Consider the following 17916-nt stretch of genomic DNA (forward strand, 5'->3'; position numbering starts at 1 on the left):
AGGCCACAACAGTGAGAGGCCCGCGTACCGCAAAAAAAAAAAAAAAAAAAAAAAAGTATTGAAGAACTTTATAAAGAATAAAAATATTTCTAATATGGCTATCACCTGATTCTATAAGGTAATGTTGGTTACAGTTGCCTTTTTCCAGCTATCCCCTGTAATCTAGGCCAGTACTTATCTCAAGTAACAGCTAAATCCAAGGCATGTTCCCCATTAACTATCTGTTGACATTGCCTCATTCGCCAAAATTGTTAACCAGGTTTCACTCTATTTAGAAACCTCATTTTTTGAGTATAACCTCATGTTTTGTTGGTCTGAAATCTATGAATGGCCACAGAATATATAGATCCCACTGACTGACAATTCTGACTCTGGTGGTCCTCAGAGCTCTTCTCCTGTTGAGTTCTTGAAATACAGAAGTAGAGTACAATAAACACTTAGGTCGTGGATGACATGAGAGAGTTCAACTCTACATACATTAAAAAAATGTTTTTAGCAGGAACAGATTAATAATCTTTGGAGCCCTGGGTGAAATGACAATGTGCAAAAATTAAGAATTTCAAGACAGCAACTGTAGAGCAATAAACCAAGCATGGGGCTCCTCTAAGTGCAGGCTCTGGGCAACTGCACAAGTCACACAGCCATGAAGCTGATGTTTTTTAAACTCTGAGATGAGTGATTCATACAACGTGGGAGAAATGTCCATGCCTCTATTTCTCCAGCTATCCAAAGGCTTGCAGCAGATAGAAATTACACACAATGAAATGAATGATATAATTTACGAATGTTATATAAATAATATATATTTTATTATATATATTTGTGCATGTATTTTAATGCATATGTTATTACAATAATATGAACTTGGATATATTTAAAGAAGAATTTCAGAAGGATCAATAAGATTTATATATGATTGTGTTACTAATGCTTAAAAAAATCCACGAATGCAAACTTCATTCTACAATTAATCAATACACTTAAGTTTTAAATGTTATGCATTATGAAAAAAACAGAAGCTTAAATATTTATTTATTACTTAAAAGACATCATAGTATTCTGAAATTATGGAAAGAGCTCACTTATCTTGCCAGCTTACAAGGGTCAGATTATATTAGCCCTTATAGGCCGCACTAAGGATTCTTCTGTTTATCTGAAGAGCACTGGGAAGCCAACAAAAGATTTTAAGCCGAGAAATTACCTGATCACTCTGGCTGCAGCGTGGAGAATGGGTGGAATGGGAGTAGTGTGCAGAAGACAGAGTGTAACATGGAAATGATTGTTATGTGCAATGCTGGGGTCTTGGACTACAGTATTCATGGTGAAGACAAGGGGAAGTGGACAGATTTGAGAAAAGTTTAGAAGGCAAAATCTATAGGATGTGGTGATCGAGTCTACGTGCATGTTGATAAAAGGGGTAGTGGGGAGGGATGGTTCCTAGGTTTGGGGCTTGAACAACTGAAAGGATAATGGTGCCATTCGTTGAGAATGAACAAGTTTGGGGGAGAATATTATGGGCTGAGCCTGGAAAACTGAGTTTAACCACATTTGGACTCTGAAGTGCAGATGTTGGATCAGTGATTGCACGTGGGATCTTGAGAGGAGAGCTCTGAAATGGAGACAGACATCTAGACAGCAGTAGTATACCTGAGCGAACATACTTTTACTGGGGAATGATCATGGGCCAATCACTTTACTGCTCTGAGCTTCAGTGTTTTTAATCTGTAAATTGAAAAGCTAAGATTGTCCTTTCTACCTGACAAAATGGTTTTGAGGATTAAGATAAATAATACATGAAGTTGTTTGTGCATTTAAGGTGCCGTGGAAGTGTTAAGTGTGGAGGTGCTGATGACAGGTATGGGAAGAGGAGTAGAGACGGAGGGTGGTGGAAGGAGTTAACGTCTAGAACTGTGTGAAGAACTTTTCCCCAGGACTGTTCCTTCTGCACTTAAATGAACGCTGTGGGGTTAGTTGTGGGTTTTGCTTTCAGGGGTGTTTTGCCTAGAAGAAAGTCATTGATCTTATGTGTTCTGTAATCTAAGCCTGATTCAAAACTGGGAAACCAGTATTCTTTAAATTTAAACCATAATAAATCAGTCCTTTGTGAAGAGGAAGATACGATAATCATTAAAACATGTTGAAGAACGTCATCAAGTTGTTAACCACGAGGAGGAGGTGGTGTTCCTTGAAGGCTTTTTTCCATCTTTGCTCTAGGCTGGCTCTAGCCATACACTCCAGACAGTTTGTTTACAGGGTTATTGTTTCAATTCCCTCACCCAGCAATTGGTCATTCTGTTGTCCCAAGGGAATTTGAGATTTCACCAATTCTGACTTGTATGGGATAATTCTAGATTTTTCTTTAATTTAACATTTTTTAAATTGATAAATTGTCTACCAACTTTTTCCATTTTCAGAGTATTTAATTTTACAAGAAACTGTCCATAATGATCATGTCTGAGGAGTGGAAATGGAGAGTCCTATGCGTGTGTGTTTGTGTGGAGCGGTGGGGAGAGCAGGAAAAAGCAGGGAGCAGTGGAGGGAAAGTACTTTTTCTTTACAGAATTCTGAGCTGTTGGAAGCTTCTACAAGAAGCATGTATTAATTTTATAATAGGAAATAAATCCGTGAAAATTTTAATAGATCTTATAAAACAGAGTACCTAGTTAACTTTTTAACACTTTATTCAACTCTAAGACTATGTCTACAGAGGTAAAATAAGAACTTGAAACAGTAAGTTCAGATACCTCAGGTCAGATACCCACCCTGAAGTTTTTAATTTTAACTCTTCAGATTGGTGATCTCTGGTAGATACATTTTTCAAGCTTCACAGAAATATCCTGACCTTCTGTGCCATTTTGTACTATTAAAACCATTTTTGTAGACTTCATGATTTTGCCTGATCCTTCTCAGAATAACTGTCATTTTCAGATAAGGAAAGAAAAACAGGAAGTAAAGGCCCAGAACTGAAAGTTACTGACATAATTTATCTGAAGGTATACAGCAGTGGGAAGGAAAGAACCAGAGGCCAGAACTCTTTCTGCTATACTATGTAATGCTTTAACCCTACATCTTACCTTGTCTTTTGTCACACATAAATTGTCACTTTAAAATGATTACTAAAATTGAAATAAGTGAACTGGCTACAATATTCAGACAGTGTAACCAGATTCTGCTTTTGCCTCATTCAGACCTGGAACCTGGTCTTCCCTTTTCACATCCTTAGTCTCTGATCCATAGAAACAAAGAATTATGAGACATGACCCTGGAAGAGCTGGGCATTACCAGTTTGAAACTGGTGCTGTGTTATATTCTTGCAGACTTATTTTTAGAATCTAAATATTCCTATAGAATGGTGACTAAGTGGTTACAATAGAAAAGTTTGCTTTGAATATTAACTGACCATGGAATTCATTTAATGGTGGCATTCATTTTCATCTTGCAGTAAATGGAATGGAATGTCAGTATAAAGAATTATCCCTTCTCCCCAGAAAGAGGCCATCACTTCTTAAAGTAAAGCCTTCTAGAAATAGATACTAACTTAAATGCTGACATCTTTTTCAAATATCAGTGAAGGTAAGCTTTGATTGCAAAACTGACTTCTTTCATTTCCATTCCAAGGTAGGGTGTTCAGAGCATTTTATTTGTGATGTTGACACACAAATGAGAATGGTAAGATTTAACTGTTACATCTCGTTGATAACTTTGTCTTCTAGTTCCATATTTACTGCTTTTCCTATATTTCCATAAGTAAAATAATAATAATAATAATAGTAGAAATTGATGTCTAAAGTTCATGGCTGTCAACAGTATTAAACTGTGCTTTCACTTTGCATCCTAATTAAGCATGTTTGCAGGTTATTTTGCCAAAAACAATAGACCTTTTGTGTTGAATTCTGCCATGATATAAATCACATGTGTGGGTTAGAAATATTCTAGGAGAGAACAATTTTTCATAGGTTCAATCCTTCTTACTTAATAAACCATTTAGACCTGTCCCTGTGGTCATTTCACTACAGATGGTATTAAGTCAAACGTTTTATTTTCTCCTAAGGTAATATCTATAAGAGATTGCCTTTTAGAAACACAAATGTTTTTCTTTTACTTTTGATTTTTAATATTATCTTTGTTTTGTAAATTCTGTAGAAAGTCTGAGGGTGGTGCCAGATGCACTTCAGTTTATCAGAAGAAATGTGGAAATATGTTAGTTTCATGATTTAGAGCTCTGTCCTTCCCTAAGGTGTGCACTGGGCTGAATGAAAAATGCACCTTTGGGTTCCAGTGGAGAACTTAGACAGAGCTGTTTATATTTTGAAAAGAAGAATCTCAGTAGAATTAGATCATAGTAGGATTTAATTTATGACCATTTATTTTTCTGATTCTCTCTTACTTGATCATTAGTCTTACCAATCATCCGGTAATGGGAAGGGCAAGAGCATTAAAGTTTCATTAAGAACAAGTCTCCTTTCTGGTAACCACTGGGGTAAAACAACAAGTATATATTATCTATAAAATTCCGGGACGTGTGACAAGATTCTGCGGAAAAAAGTGGTATCTTTCATTGGCAGTTTTCACAGACTCCCTGGGGTGTGTGTGTGTGTTTCAGGAGAGGAGGGCATGGGGGAGGGCAGAGGGAAGCGGGACAGGGGTTCAGGCACTTTCTTAAATAAACTTCAGGCCAAAAGTTTCCAGTCAGGTACCACCCAAGTGGATGGAAATGAGGTGCAAGTGGCTTTAGATTCTTAGTGGGTGCCTTCTATTTATTCATTCCAGAAGTGTTCATGGCACATCTATCATAGGTCGGGCACCATCTCGCTAAGTGTCAGCACTGCTCCTGCCTTAATGGGGTTTACAGTCTAGTGGAGGAGACAGACAATAAACAAGTCATTACACAGGGAACTGAATCATGGCAATTGTGATAAGTGCCATGAAAGAAAACTGTGAAGCTGTGGGAAGTTTTAACCAAAGACCCTAATTAGACCCACAGCAGGGCATGGTGGGGATATAGGAAAGGCTTTCCTTTAAAAAAGGTGTTTAGGCTGGAGCTCAAGGATGAGGCTTAGCCAGGCCAAGATGAAGAGGATGAGCAGACAGCAGAGAGAACAGGATGTGTGAGTGCACAGAAGCAGAAGCGGGCTTGGGGAACCTCGGAGAAGATAAAGAACGAGGGTAGCTGGTGTATGGTGAACAGGGGTGGGGGGTGGGGACAGGAGGCAGTGGAGGCTGCAGGGGGTAGCTGGGCCAGAATGTTTCAGCCATGTTTAAGGCAGTTGATTCCCCTTAAATGATTTAACTGAGGGGCATCTCCAACAAACTTATCATATAAGTGGAACTAAACGGGCATGGGAAAGTTTCATTTATAGAAGTCCAGAGGTGGAGGCTCATGAAATAAACATGGTTCAAAGACTTCTTGATCATCCGCCGACCCCCACATCAAAGCACCTCAGTGTGTCCTTGTCCTGACTTCTCAACATTTAGGATTTTGTTCTGGGATCCTGGTTTGTTAGTTTTCCTTGGGGTCAGTACCTTTATTAAGGCAAGGAATAGAGTACACAAAAACAGAAAAATCCTACTGCGTTCCCAAGAAAATATATTAATACTTTCCTGCATCTTGTCTGATAACACTCAGTGATATAAGTGACTCTCAGAAGGTAGTATCTACCTATCTATCTATATTTATTTATTTATTTGTAGAGAGATACTTACAAATAATAGATATAGAGAGGGGTGTGTGTGTATATATATATATATATATATATATATATATATATATATATGAAATAATCAAGTGATAACTGTTATGCTTAAACCCCAGCCCATTTTGACATTGTATGTATTTTATAATTTGAGCTAAGTGGGTAAGGCCTTTAAAATTATTTTATATTTCACAACCCTTTAAAGAACAGATATCTTAGAAGGGGAAAGGAATTTTCATGCCTATTTTCTGAATGGCTACATTTAGATGCTGAGCTTTTAACAAGACTTTGATTTCATTCCAGAGCCCAGAGCCCTACAAGGATAGGATCTTGGGAACACTCCACATTCCTTAAAGAATGCTTATCAACTAAACCATCTCATTTTAGTTAGTGACCTTCTGTGGAGTGAGGAGCTAGCATTTCCCCAAATTATCTCACATGAAGAAAAAACAAACACGGTAATAGATTCTTCTGATAGCTGTGAAGTGGAAACAATTTAATTAAGCTCCAATAGTAGGTATTTTCATTGGAGAACAATACAGCATGATACCATAACGTCAGGGGAAAAAATGTTTTTGTCCAAGTTTATGATCAAAACAACAAAAGAGAGCCAAGATTAGAGAAAATGAAAGGTGCACACTGAGAGCTGAATTTACTCCTAGTTGACTTGGATCCACTAAAAGTAACAATATCTAAAATGCAAATTTCTTCTTTTAAAAAAAAAAAGTTCACTCTCACCTCAAGCTGCCTCCTTGTTCAGTTACCAGGAGGCAACTATAATTTCAACACACCACATCATTTTCATGACAAGCATGGTCAGCTGTGGGGAAGGCAATGCTAAGCTGCATTATTTGCCTTGTGGTTGCCACCAGGTGCTTAACCAGTGTGTGTATTTACCTCTTTTGCAATTTGCTTCTTAGACCTTGGTTCCTTATGTATTATGTCTTTATAAAGGAGAGATACAGCATTTATTAAACACCTGTGATGTGTCAGGACCGGTATACCTACAAAGATGAATGTGACATGGCGCAGCCCCTTCCTTTAAGAGGCTCTGGGCTTTGGAGTGACATTTATTACTAGACTGGGTTTTCTGCAATTTCATGTAATAACCCAAACTGACCATTTGTAAAATTATGGAAATAACTGTGATAGATCCTATTAAAATTGGTTTGACCACATGTTTATATATCTACTAATTAATTGATTTGTTAAAATGTTCGATTCTTTTTTAGTCACCCTTGTTATGGTCATAACATTCTCATTATCAAACAATTTACTTACCCGCTGGGCAGGCGAGGGAGCTGAAAAGAAGAGTTCTGCAAAGAAATACTTTGCAATACCCTGAAAATCATGTGACTCCTTGTACAACCACCATATTGTCTTCAATTTTCTTATCCGAAGCATTTTATGGCAGTCTCTTTTAGTCACTTCTAAACAATAATTTTAGTTCTTCAAATGGCAAACCCATTTTAGCAATTTTTTTTGTGTGTGTGTGATACGCGGGCCGCTCACTGTTGTGGCCTCTCCCGTTGCGGAGCATAGGCTCCGGACGCGCAGGCTCAGTGGCCATGGCTCACGGGCCCAGCCGCTCCGCGGCATGTGGGATCTTCCCGGACCGGGGCACGAACCCGTGTCCCCCACATCGGCAGGCGGACTCTCAACCAATGCACCACCAGGGAAGCCCCCCATTTTAGCAATTTTTGACAAGGAACATGAAATCCACTCTAGAATCATCCAAGGCCAATCCTGAACAGAGATTGAACAATCCTGAACAGTCATCTCAGTGTGCTCATTTTAATGTTGTCTGAGGAAGCAGGATATACTGACCTCAAGTTGGGTCATTAGGAACTCTGTTAAAATGACTCAAAGCTAAAATCGGAGAGGATCTCAGATTTGGTGTGGTACCAAGAGGAATTAAAGGATGAGTGAATTGCAGCAAAAGAAATGTGATTTGGGTTGACATGAGGTAGGAAGATTCTAAGAGTAGACTTTATACATTCATGCTGAGCTCCCTTAAATGAGAAGCCCATCACTGCAATTTGCTCAGCCTAACCTTGTGAGAAGCAGCAGGCTTCCTGGCCAGTCTCCCTCACCACCCCTACCTCTCACTAGCTAACAAATCCTGCTTTCCCCATCTTCCTTAGCCCCCTCCTTCTGGCATACCTCTGTGTGGAATGTCTTCTTAAAGATGCCAGACCCTAATCACAAAGGCCTGTGCGATGGGCGAAGGTTCTCTGTTTATCAAGCTAGCAGCCAGCTGGCCAGTCACTAACCAAGACATCAAAGTCCATGCCAGGGAAGGTAAAAAAGGGAGGCACATGCTTCTTTTGATGAAGATATTTTGCCTCTCTGCATATTAACTCCTTAAGTGCCATTGCTTTAAATTATTGGTGCAGTCTTTAGCTGCTGTATAATGTTTGGATTGGATGCTTAAATTAGTTACAAATATGTAGTGTGTTGATTGTTAACTACTTTAAGTCATATGTTCCCACTTCTGAGGACTCGGTGCCTTTTGTTGAATTTTTAGAGGTTGTGGAACATCACTGCCGCCAGTGTTTTAGGATCACTTATTAGTGTCTCTTGTTAAGCTGTAGAGTCTATAAACAATATGTCCTGTCAGGGAAATTCATTGATCTTCCCAAAGAAGGGCTGGTAAACACATCTCTTTAGCTCTGCACTCACACAAAGATTGCAGTGTGATAGAAACAGCCAGAGAGTTCTAGTAAGAGACCTGATGTTAAATCTCAATTCTGATACTTACTAGTTAGCCATGTCTCTTTGACAAATTATACCTGTCTCTCTGTCTCAGTTTTCTTATTTGTGAAATGAAAATGCTAACATCATCCTTAAAATGTTTGCAGGAAAATTGAATAATTTTAAAAATTATGAACGTTGGACTTCGAATTGCTATTGCAATATAAGGTCAATTCATGTAATAGCCTCTAACACTTAAAGCTACTCAGCTCCAGTTTAAAGTCCCGTATTTTATGAGAAAAATTAGAAAATATTTAGGGGACAAGAAGAAAACTCATCTGTAGATAGGGAGATAATACACACTACTACTCAAAATAAATATCTAAAAGGAACTGTGGTTTTTAAGCACGAGGAAGAAGAGATTATTGCAATAATGGTTTTTAAATCATGATGAATGGTGACAGTTGATTACCCTTGCAAGTGAGCAAAAAACTGGAGTAAAATAGTTCAGGCATATGCATGAGGAATGTGGGTCAGGAACAAAGGAAGTTCCCTGATTGATGACAGTTGGAGCAAATTATGAAAGTTAGTTGGAAGTGTTTAATAACAGAACTAGATTTTTTATCAACATTAATATCTATTTACATAATTAAGGTGTGATCCACCAAAAATATTTTACTTAGGCTGGGTGACCTTTTTTTTACCAATCAATTTTTTTAATTTTTATTTTATTGTGGTAAAAACATATAACATGAGATCTACACACAACAAATTTTTAAGTGCACAATACATCATTATTGTCCTTAGGTACAGTGTTGTACATCAGATTTCTAGAGCTTATTCATCTTGCTTAGCTGAATCGTTATGCCTGTTGATTAGTAACTCATTTCCCCCTCCCCCAACCCTTGGCAACCACTGTTCCACTCTTTGATTCTACGAATTTGAGTATTTTATATACCTCAATATAAGTGGAATCATGCAGTATTTATCCTTCTGTGACTGGCTTATTTCACTTTACATGTGTCCTCAAGGTTCATCCATGTTGTTACATACTGCAGAATTTCCTTCTTTGTAAAGATGAATGGTATTCCATTGTATGTATATACCACGTTTCTTATCCATTCATCTGTCAATGTACATTTAGGTTGTTTCCATATATTGGCTGTTGTGAATAGTGCTGTGATGAATGTAGGAGTGCTAATATCACTTTGAGATTCTGGTTTCATGGCTTTTGGAGAACTACTAAGAAGTGGGATTGCTAGATTATATAATAGTTCTATTTTTAATCTTTAAGAAACCTCTATACTATTTCCCATAAAGTCTACACCATTTTGCATTCCTATCAACAGTGTACAAGGGTTCCAATTTCTCCACATCCTTGCCAACACTTGTCTTTTGTTTCTTTTAATAATAGTCATCCTTACAGATACGAAGTGATATTTCTCTGTGGTTTTGATTTACACATCCCAGGTTATTAATGACATTGAGCATTTTTTCATATACCTGTTGGCCGTTTGTAAGTCTTCTTTGGAGAATGTCTATTCAAGTCCTTTGCCCATTTTTAAATCAGTTTATTAGTTTTCTTGGTATTGAATTGTAGGAGATCTTTATATACTTTAATATTAACTCCTCATCAGATATATGGTTTGCAAATACTTTCTCCCACTCCATAAGTTTCCTTTTTACACTTTTGTTTCCTTTGCTGTTCAGAAGTTTTTAGTTTGACATAGTACCACATGTTTACTTTCATTTTTATTGCCTGTGCTTTTGGTGTCATATCCATGAAATCAATGCTAAGACCAATAACATAAAACTTTTCCCATATGTTTTCTTCTAGGAGGTTTATGGTTTCAGGTCTTATTTTAAGTCTTAAATCCATTTTGAGTTGATTTTTGTGTATGGTATAAGGGTTAATTTTCATTCCTTTGGAAGTGGATACCTAGTTTTCCCAGCACTATTTGTTGAAGACTGTCCTTTCCCAAGTGTGTGTTTTTCGTACCTTTGTTGAAGATTGGTTGACCATATATGCTTGGATTTATTTCTGGGCTTACTATTCTGTTCCATTGGTCTGTATGTCTGGCTTTATGTCAGTACCATACTGTTTTAATTACTGTAGCTTTGTAATATATTTTGCAGTATATTTTGAAATCAGGAAGTGTGATGCCTCCAACTTTATTCATCTTTCTCAGGGTTAATATGGCTACTTGTGGTCTTTTGTGATTCCATATGAATTATATATTTTTTAAATTTCTATAAAAAATGTTATTGAAATTTTTACAAGGATTGCATTGAATCTGAAGATCATTTGGGGTAGTATGGAAATTTCAACAATACTAAGTCTTCCAATACATGAACATGGGATGTCTTTGTGTTTGCTTCTCTTTTAAAATTTTTTCACTGGTGTTTTGGAGTTTTCAGTATACAAGTCTTTCACCTCCTTAGTTCAGTTTATTACTAAGTATTTTTATTTTTGTTGGTGCTATTGTAAATGGGATTGTTCTCCTAATTTCCTTTTCAGATAGTTCACTGTTACTGTGTAGAAACACGAGTGATTTTCATATGATGATTTTGTACCCAGCAGCTTTACTAAAGTAATTTATTAGTTCTAAATGGTTTGGTATGGAGTCTTTAGGTTTTTCTACATATAAGACCATGTCATATGTAACAGGGACAATTTTATTTCTTCTGACTTTTTTTAAAAATATATTTATTGGAGTATCATTGCTTTACACTGGTGTGTTAGTTTCTGCTTTATAACAAAGTGAATCAGCTATCCATATATCCCCATATATCCTCCCTCTTGCATCTCCCTCCCACCCTCCCTATCCCACCCCTCTAGGTGGTCACAAAGCACCAAGCTGATCTCCCTGTGCAATGAGGCTGCTTCCCACTAGCTAGCTATTTTACATTTGGTAGTATATATAAGTCCATGCCACTCTCTCACTTTGTCCCAGCTTACCCTTCCCCCTCCCCATGTCCTCAAGTCCATTCTCTACGTCTGTGTCTTTATTCTTGTCCTGCCCCTAGGTTCTTCAGAACGATTTTTTTTTCTTTCTTAGATTCCATATATATGTGTTAGCATACAGTATTTGTATTTCTCTTTCTGACTTACTTCACTCTCTGTGACAGTCGCTAGGTCCATCCAATCACTACAAATAACTCAATTTCATTTCTTTTTTATGGCTGAGTAATATTCCATTATATATATGTGCTACATATTCTTTATCCATTCATCTGTCAATGGACACTTAGGTTGCTTCCATTTCCTAGGTATTATAAATAGAGCTGTAATGAACTTTGTGGTACATGAATTTTTGAATTATGCTTTTCTCAGGGTATATGCCCAGTAGTGGGATTGCTGGGTCATATGGTAGTTCTATTTTTAGTTTTTTGAGGAACTTCCATACTGTTCTCCATAGTGGCTGTATCAATTTACATTCCCACGAATGGTGCAAAAGGGTTCTCTTTTCTCCACACCCACCCCAGCATTTATTGTTTGTAGATTTTTTGATGATGACCATTCTGACTGCTGTGAGGTGATACCTCATTGTAGTTTTGGGGGTTTTTTTTTTAGCCTTTTTAAAAATATTTTTTAACATCTTAATTGGAGTATAATTGCTTTACAATGGTGTGTTAGTTTCTGCTTTATAACAAAGTGAATCAGTTATACATATACATATGTTCCCATATCTCTTCTCTCTTGCATCTCCCTCACACCCTCCCTATCCGAACCCACTAGGTGCTCACAAAGCACCGAGCTGATCTCCCTGTGCTATGCGGCTGCTTCCCACTAGCTATCTATTTTATGTTTTGTAGTGTATATATGTCCATGCCACTCTCTCACTTTGTCACAGGTTACCCTTCCTCCTCCCAGTATCCTCAAGTACATTCTATAGTAGGTCTGTGTCTTTATTCCTGTCTTGCCCCTAGTTTCTTCATGACCTTTTTTTTTTCTTTTTTTCAGATTCCATACATATGTGTTAGCATACAGTATTTGTTTTTCTCTTTCTGACTTACTTCCCTCTGTATGACAGACTCTAGGTCCATCCACCTCACTACAAATAACTCCATTTCGTTTCTTTTTATGGCTAATATTCCATTGTATATATGTGCCACATCTTCTTTATCTATTCATCTGTTGATGGACACTTACGTTGCTTCCATGTCCTGGCTATTGTAAATAGTGCTGCAGTGAACATTTTGGTACGTGACTCTTTTTGAATTATGGTTTTCTTAGGGTATATGCCCAGTAGTGGGATTGATGGGTCATATGGTAGTTCTATTTTTAGTTTTTTAAGGAAACTCCATACTGTTCTCCATAGTGGCTGTATCAATTTACATTCCCCCAGCAGTGCAAGAGGCTTCCCTTTTCTCCACACCCTCTCCAGCATTTATTGTTTGTAGAATTTTTTGATGATGGCCATTCTGACCAGAGTGAAATGATATCTCATTGTAGTTTTGATTTGCATTTCTCTAATGATTAATGATGTTGAGCATTCTTTCATGTGTTTGTTGGCAATCTGTATATCTTCTTTGGAGAAATGTCTATTTAGGTGGTCTGCCCATTTTTGGATTGAGTTGTTTGTTTTTTTGATATTGAGCTGCATGAGCTGCTTGTAAATTTTGGAGATTAGTCCTTTGTCAGTTGATTCATTTCCAAATATTTTCTCCCATTCTGAGGGCTGACTTCATCTTATTTAAAGTTTCCTTTGCTGTGCAAAAGCTTTTAAGTTTCATTAGGTCCCATTTGTTTATTTTTGTTTTTATTTCCATTTCTGTAGGTGGTGGGTCAAAAAGGATTTTGCTGTGATTTATGTCATAGAGAGTTCTGCCTATGTTTTCCTCTAAGAGTTTTATAGTGTCTAGCCTTACATTGAGGTCTTTAATCCATTTTGAGTTTATTTTTGTGTATGGTGTTAGGGAGTGTTCTAATTTCATTCTTTACATATAGCTGTCCAGCATCACTTATTGAAGAGGCTGTCTTTTCTCCATTGTATATTCTTGCCTCCTTTATCAAAAATAAGGTAACCATATGAGCGTGGGTTTATCTCTGGGCTTTCTGTCTTGTTCCATTGATCTATATTTCTGTTTTTGTACCACTACCATACTCTCTTCATTACTGTAGCTTTGTAGTATAGTCTGAAGTTAGGGAGCCTGATTCCTCCAGCTCCATCTTTCTTTCTTAAGATTGCTTTGGCTATTCGGGGTGTTTTGTGTTTCTATACAAATTGTGAATTTTTTTGTTCTAGTTCTGTGAAAAATGCCATTGGTAGTTTGATAGGGATTACATTGAATCTGTAGATTGCTTTGGGTAGTATAGTCATTTGCACAATGTTGATTCTTCCAGTCCAAGAACATGGTATATCTCTCCATCTGTTGGTATCATCTTTAATTTCTTTCATCATTTTCTTATAGTTTTCTGCATGGAGGTCTTTTGTATCCTTAGGTAGGTTTATTCCTAGGTATTTTATTCTTTTTGTTGCAGTGGTAAATGGGTGTGTTTCCTTACTTTCTCTTTCAGATTTTTCATCATTAGTGTATAGGTATGCAAGAGACCTCTGTGCATTAATTTTGTATCTTGCTACTTTACCAAATTCATTAACTAGCTCTAGTAGTTTTCTGGTAGCATCTTTAGGATTCTCTATGTATAGTATCATGTCATCTGCAAACAGTGACACCTTTACATCTTCTTTACTGATTTTGATTCCTTTTATTTCTTTTTCTTCTCTGATTGCTGTGGCTAAAACTTCCATTCGTATGTTGAATAATAGTGGTGAGAGTGGAAAACCTTGTCTTTTTCCTGATCTTAGTGGAAATGGTTGCAATTTTTCACCATTGAGGACAATGTTGGCTGTGGGTTTGTCATATATGGCCTTTATTATGTTGAGGTAAGTTCCCTCTATTCCTCTTTCTGGAGGGTTTTTATCATAAATGGATGTTGAATTTTGTTGAAAGCTTTTTCTGCATCTATTGAGATGATCATATGGTTTTTATTCTTCAGTTTATTAATATGGTGTATCACATTGCTTGATTTGCATATATTGAAGAATCCTTGCATTCCTGGAATAAACCCCACTTGATCATGGTGTATGATCCTTTTAATGTGCTGTTGGATTCTGTTTGCTAGTATTTTGTTGAGGATTTTCACATCTATGTTCATCAGTGATATTGGCCTGTAGTTTTCTCTCTTTGTGACATTTTTGTCTGGTTTTGGTATCAGGATGATGGTGGCCTCGTAGAATGAGTTTGGGAGTGTTCCTTCCTCTGCTATATTTTGGAAGAGTTTGAGAAGGATAGGTGTTAGCTCTTCTCTGAATGTTTGAGAGAATTCGCCTGTGAAGCCATCTGGTCCTGGGCTTTTGTTTGTTGAAAGATTTTTAATCACAGTCTCAATTTCAGTGCTTGTGATTGGTCTGTTTATATTTCCTATTTCTTCCTGCTTCAGTCTCGGAAGGTTGTGCTTTTCTAAGAATTTGTCTATTTCTTCCAGGTTGTCCATTTTATTGGCATATAGTTGCTTGTAGTAATCTCTCATGATCCTTTGTATTTCTGCAGTGTCAGTTGTTATTTCTCCTTTTTCATTTCTAATTGTATTAATTTGAGTCTTCTCCCTGTTTTTCTTGATGAGTCTGGCTAATGGTTTATCAATTTTGTTTATCTTCTCAAAGAGCCAACTTTTAGTTTTATTCATCTTTGCTATTGTTTTCTTCATTTCTTTTTCACTTGTTTCCGATCTGATCTTTTTTATTTCTTTCCTTCTGCTAACTTTGTGGGGGGTTTTGTCTTCTTTCTCTAATTGTTTTAGGTGTAAGGTTATGTTGTTTATTTGAGATGTTTCTTGTTTCGTGAGGTAAACAATAATAAACTTCCCTCTCAGAACTGCCTTTGCTGCATCCCATAGGTTTGGGTTCAGCATGTTTTCATTGTCATTTGTTTCTAGTTATTTTTTTATTTCTTTGATTTCTTCAGTGATTTCTTGGTTATAAAGTAGTGTATTATTTAGCCTCCATGTGTTAGCATTTTTTACAGATTTTTTCCTGTAATTGACATCTACTCTGATAGCATTGTGTTCGGAAAAGATACTTGATATGATTTTAATTTTCTTAAATTTACCAAGGCTTGATTTGTGACCCAAGATATGATGTATCCTGGAGAATGTTCCATGTGCACTTGAGAAGAAAGTGTATTCTGTTTTTTTTGGGTGGAATGTCCTATAAATATCAATTAAGTCCATCTTGTTTAATATATCATTTAAAACTTGTGTTTCCCTATTTATTTTCATTTTGGAATATCTTTCTTTTGGTGAAAGTGGGGTGTTAAAGTCTCCTACTATAATTGTGTTACTGTCGATTTCCCCTTTTATGGCTGTTAGCATTTGCCTTATGTATTGAGGTGCTATTTCTTCTGACTTTGTTGCCTTTTATTTTTTTTTCTTGCATAATTGCTCTGACTAGGACTCCTCTTACTATGTTATTATGGTGAGAGTAGGCATCTTTGACAAGTTATTTGTTACTTGTTTGTTAGATATTCATGAAAAAGCTTTCAGTTTTTCACCAGTGAGTATGTTAGCTGTGGAGTATGTTTTCTTATATGGACTTTATTTTGTTGAGGTAGTTTCTTTCTGAGTGTTTATCATGAAAACATGTTGAATTTTGTCAAATGCATTTTCTACAAATATTGAGATATTCATGTGATTTTTCTTTTTATCCTTCATTCTCTTAATGTGCTCTAACACATTAATTGTCTTATGTCGAACCATCCTTTTATCCCAGGGATAAATCCCACTTTGTCATAATTTATGATCTTTTTAATGTGCTGTTGGATTTGATTTGCTAGAATTTTTTGAGAAATTTTACATCCATATTCATCAGGGATCTTTTCCTGTAGTCTTCTTTTCCTGGGGTGTCTTTGTCAGGCTTTGGTATCAAGGTAATGCTGGCCTCATAAAACGAGTTGGATGTGTTCTCTCATCTTCAATTTTTTGTAAGAATTTAAGAAGCATTGGTGTTAATTCTTCTTTAAATATTTGGTAGAATTCACCAGTGAAACTATCTGGTCCTGGGCTTTCCTTTGTTGGGAGGTTTTTGATTTTTGATTTAATCTCTATACTAGTTATAGGTCTGTTGACACTTTCTATTTCTTTGGATTTAGTCTTGGTAGGTTATTTCTAGGAATTTATCCATTTCTTCTAGATTATCCAGTGTGTTTGTACATAATTGTTCATAATAGCCCCTTATGATCCTTTTTAGTTTAGTGGCATCAGTTATAATGTCAGTTATAATGTCTCTTCTTTCATTTCTGACTTTGAGTCTTCTCTCTTTTTTTTCTTAATGAGTCTTGCTAAGGGTTTGTCAGTTTTATCTTTTTAAAAACCCCACTCAGTTTCGTTTTTTTTCCATTGTTTTTCTCGTCTCTATTTTATTTATTTCTGCTCTAATCTTAGTATTTCCTTCCTCCTGCTAACTTTGGGCTTAGTTTGTTCTTCTTTTTCTAGCTCCTTGAGCTGTAAAGTTAAATTGTTTATTTGAGATCTTTCTTCTTTTTAGTATAGGTGTTTATCACTATGAACCTCCCTCTTAGTACTCCTTGTGCTGCATCCCATAAGTTTGGGTATGTTGTGTTTTCTTTTCCTTTCGCTTGAGTTATTTTCTTTTTTTTTTTACTTATTTATTTTTTATACAGCAGGTCCTTATTAGTTATCCATTTTATACATATTAGTGTATATGTGTTGAGGTATTTTCTAATTTCCTTTTTTATTTCTTCTTTGACTCAATGGTAATTCAAGAGTGTGTTGTTTAATTTCCACATATTTGTGAATTTTTCCATTTTCCTTCTGCTATTAATTTCTAGTTTAATTCAATTGTAGTTTAGAAAGATACTTGGAATGATTTCAGTCATCTTAAACTTAAGACTTGTTTTGTGACCTAAATGTGATCTATCCCAGAGAAAAATCAATGTGTGCTTGAGAAGAATATGTAATCTGATGCTTTGGGGTGGACTGTTCTGTATATCTTTTAGGTTCATTTGGTCTATAGTGTTGTTCAGCTCCTCTCTATCCCTGTTGGCTCTGTCTGGCTGTTCTATCCATTACTGAAAGTAGGGTATTAAATTCTCCTATGATTGTATTGCTCCCTTTAGTTCTGTCAATCTTTGCATTGTATATTTAGGTGCTCTGATGTTGAAAGCATATATAATTGTTACCTTGGTTGATTGACCCTTTTATCATTATATAATGTCCTTCTTTGTCCCTTGTGACAGTTTTGACTTAAAGTCTGTTTTGTCTGAAATAGGTATAGCTGCCTCTGCTGTCTTTTGGTTACCATTTGCATGGAATATCTTTTTCCATCCCTTCACTTTCAACCTATGTATGTCCTTAAATCTAATGTGAGTTTCTTGTAGACAGTGTATAGTTGAGTCTTTTTTTTTCTTTTGTTCAGCCACTGTATGTCTTTTTTTTTTTTTTTTTTTTTTGCGTACATGGGCCTCTCCCGTTGTGGAGCACAGGCTCAGCGGCCATGGCTCACGGGCC

The 17916-nt window shown here is 36.4% G+C and overlaps 1 protein-coding gene across 9 annotated transcripts in view; it reads left to right on the plus strand.

Moving 5' to 3' along the window:
* Positions 1–17916, plus strand: part of SLC25A21 (solute carrier family 25 member 21) — a 533965-nt gene that overhangs the window by 491845 nt on the left and 24204 nt on the right. The window lies entirely within an intron of this gene.

Source organism: Stenella coeruleoalba (assembly GCF_951394435.1).
Source record: "Stenella coeruleoalba genome assembly, chromosome: 2".
NCBI lineage: Eukaryota > Metazoa > Chordata > Mammalia > Artiodactyla > Delphinidae > Stenella > Stenella coeruleoalba.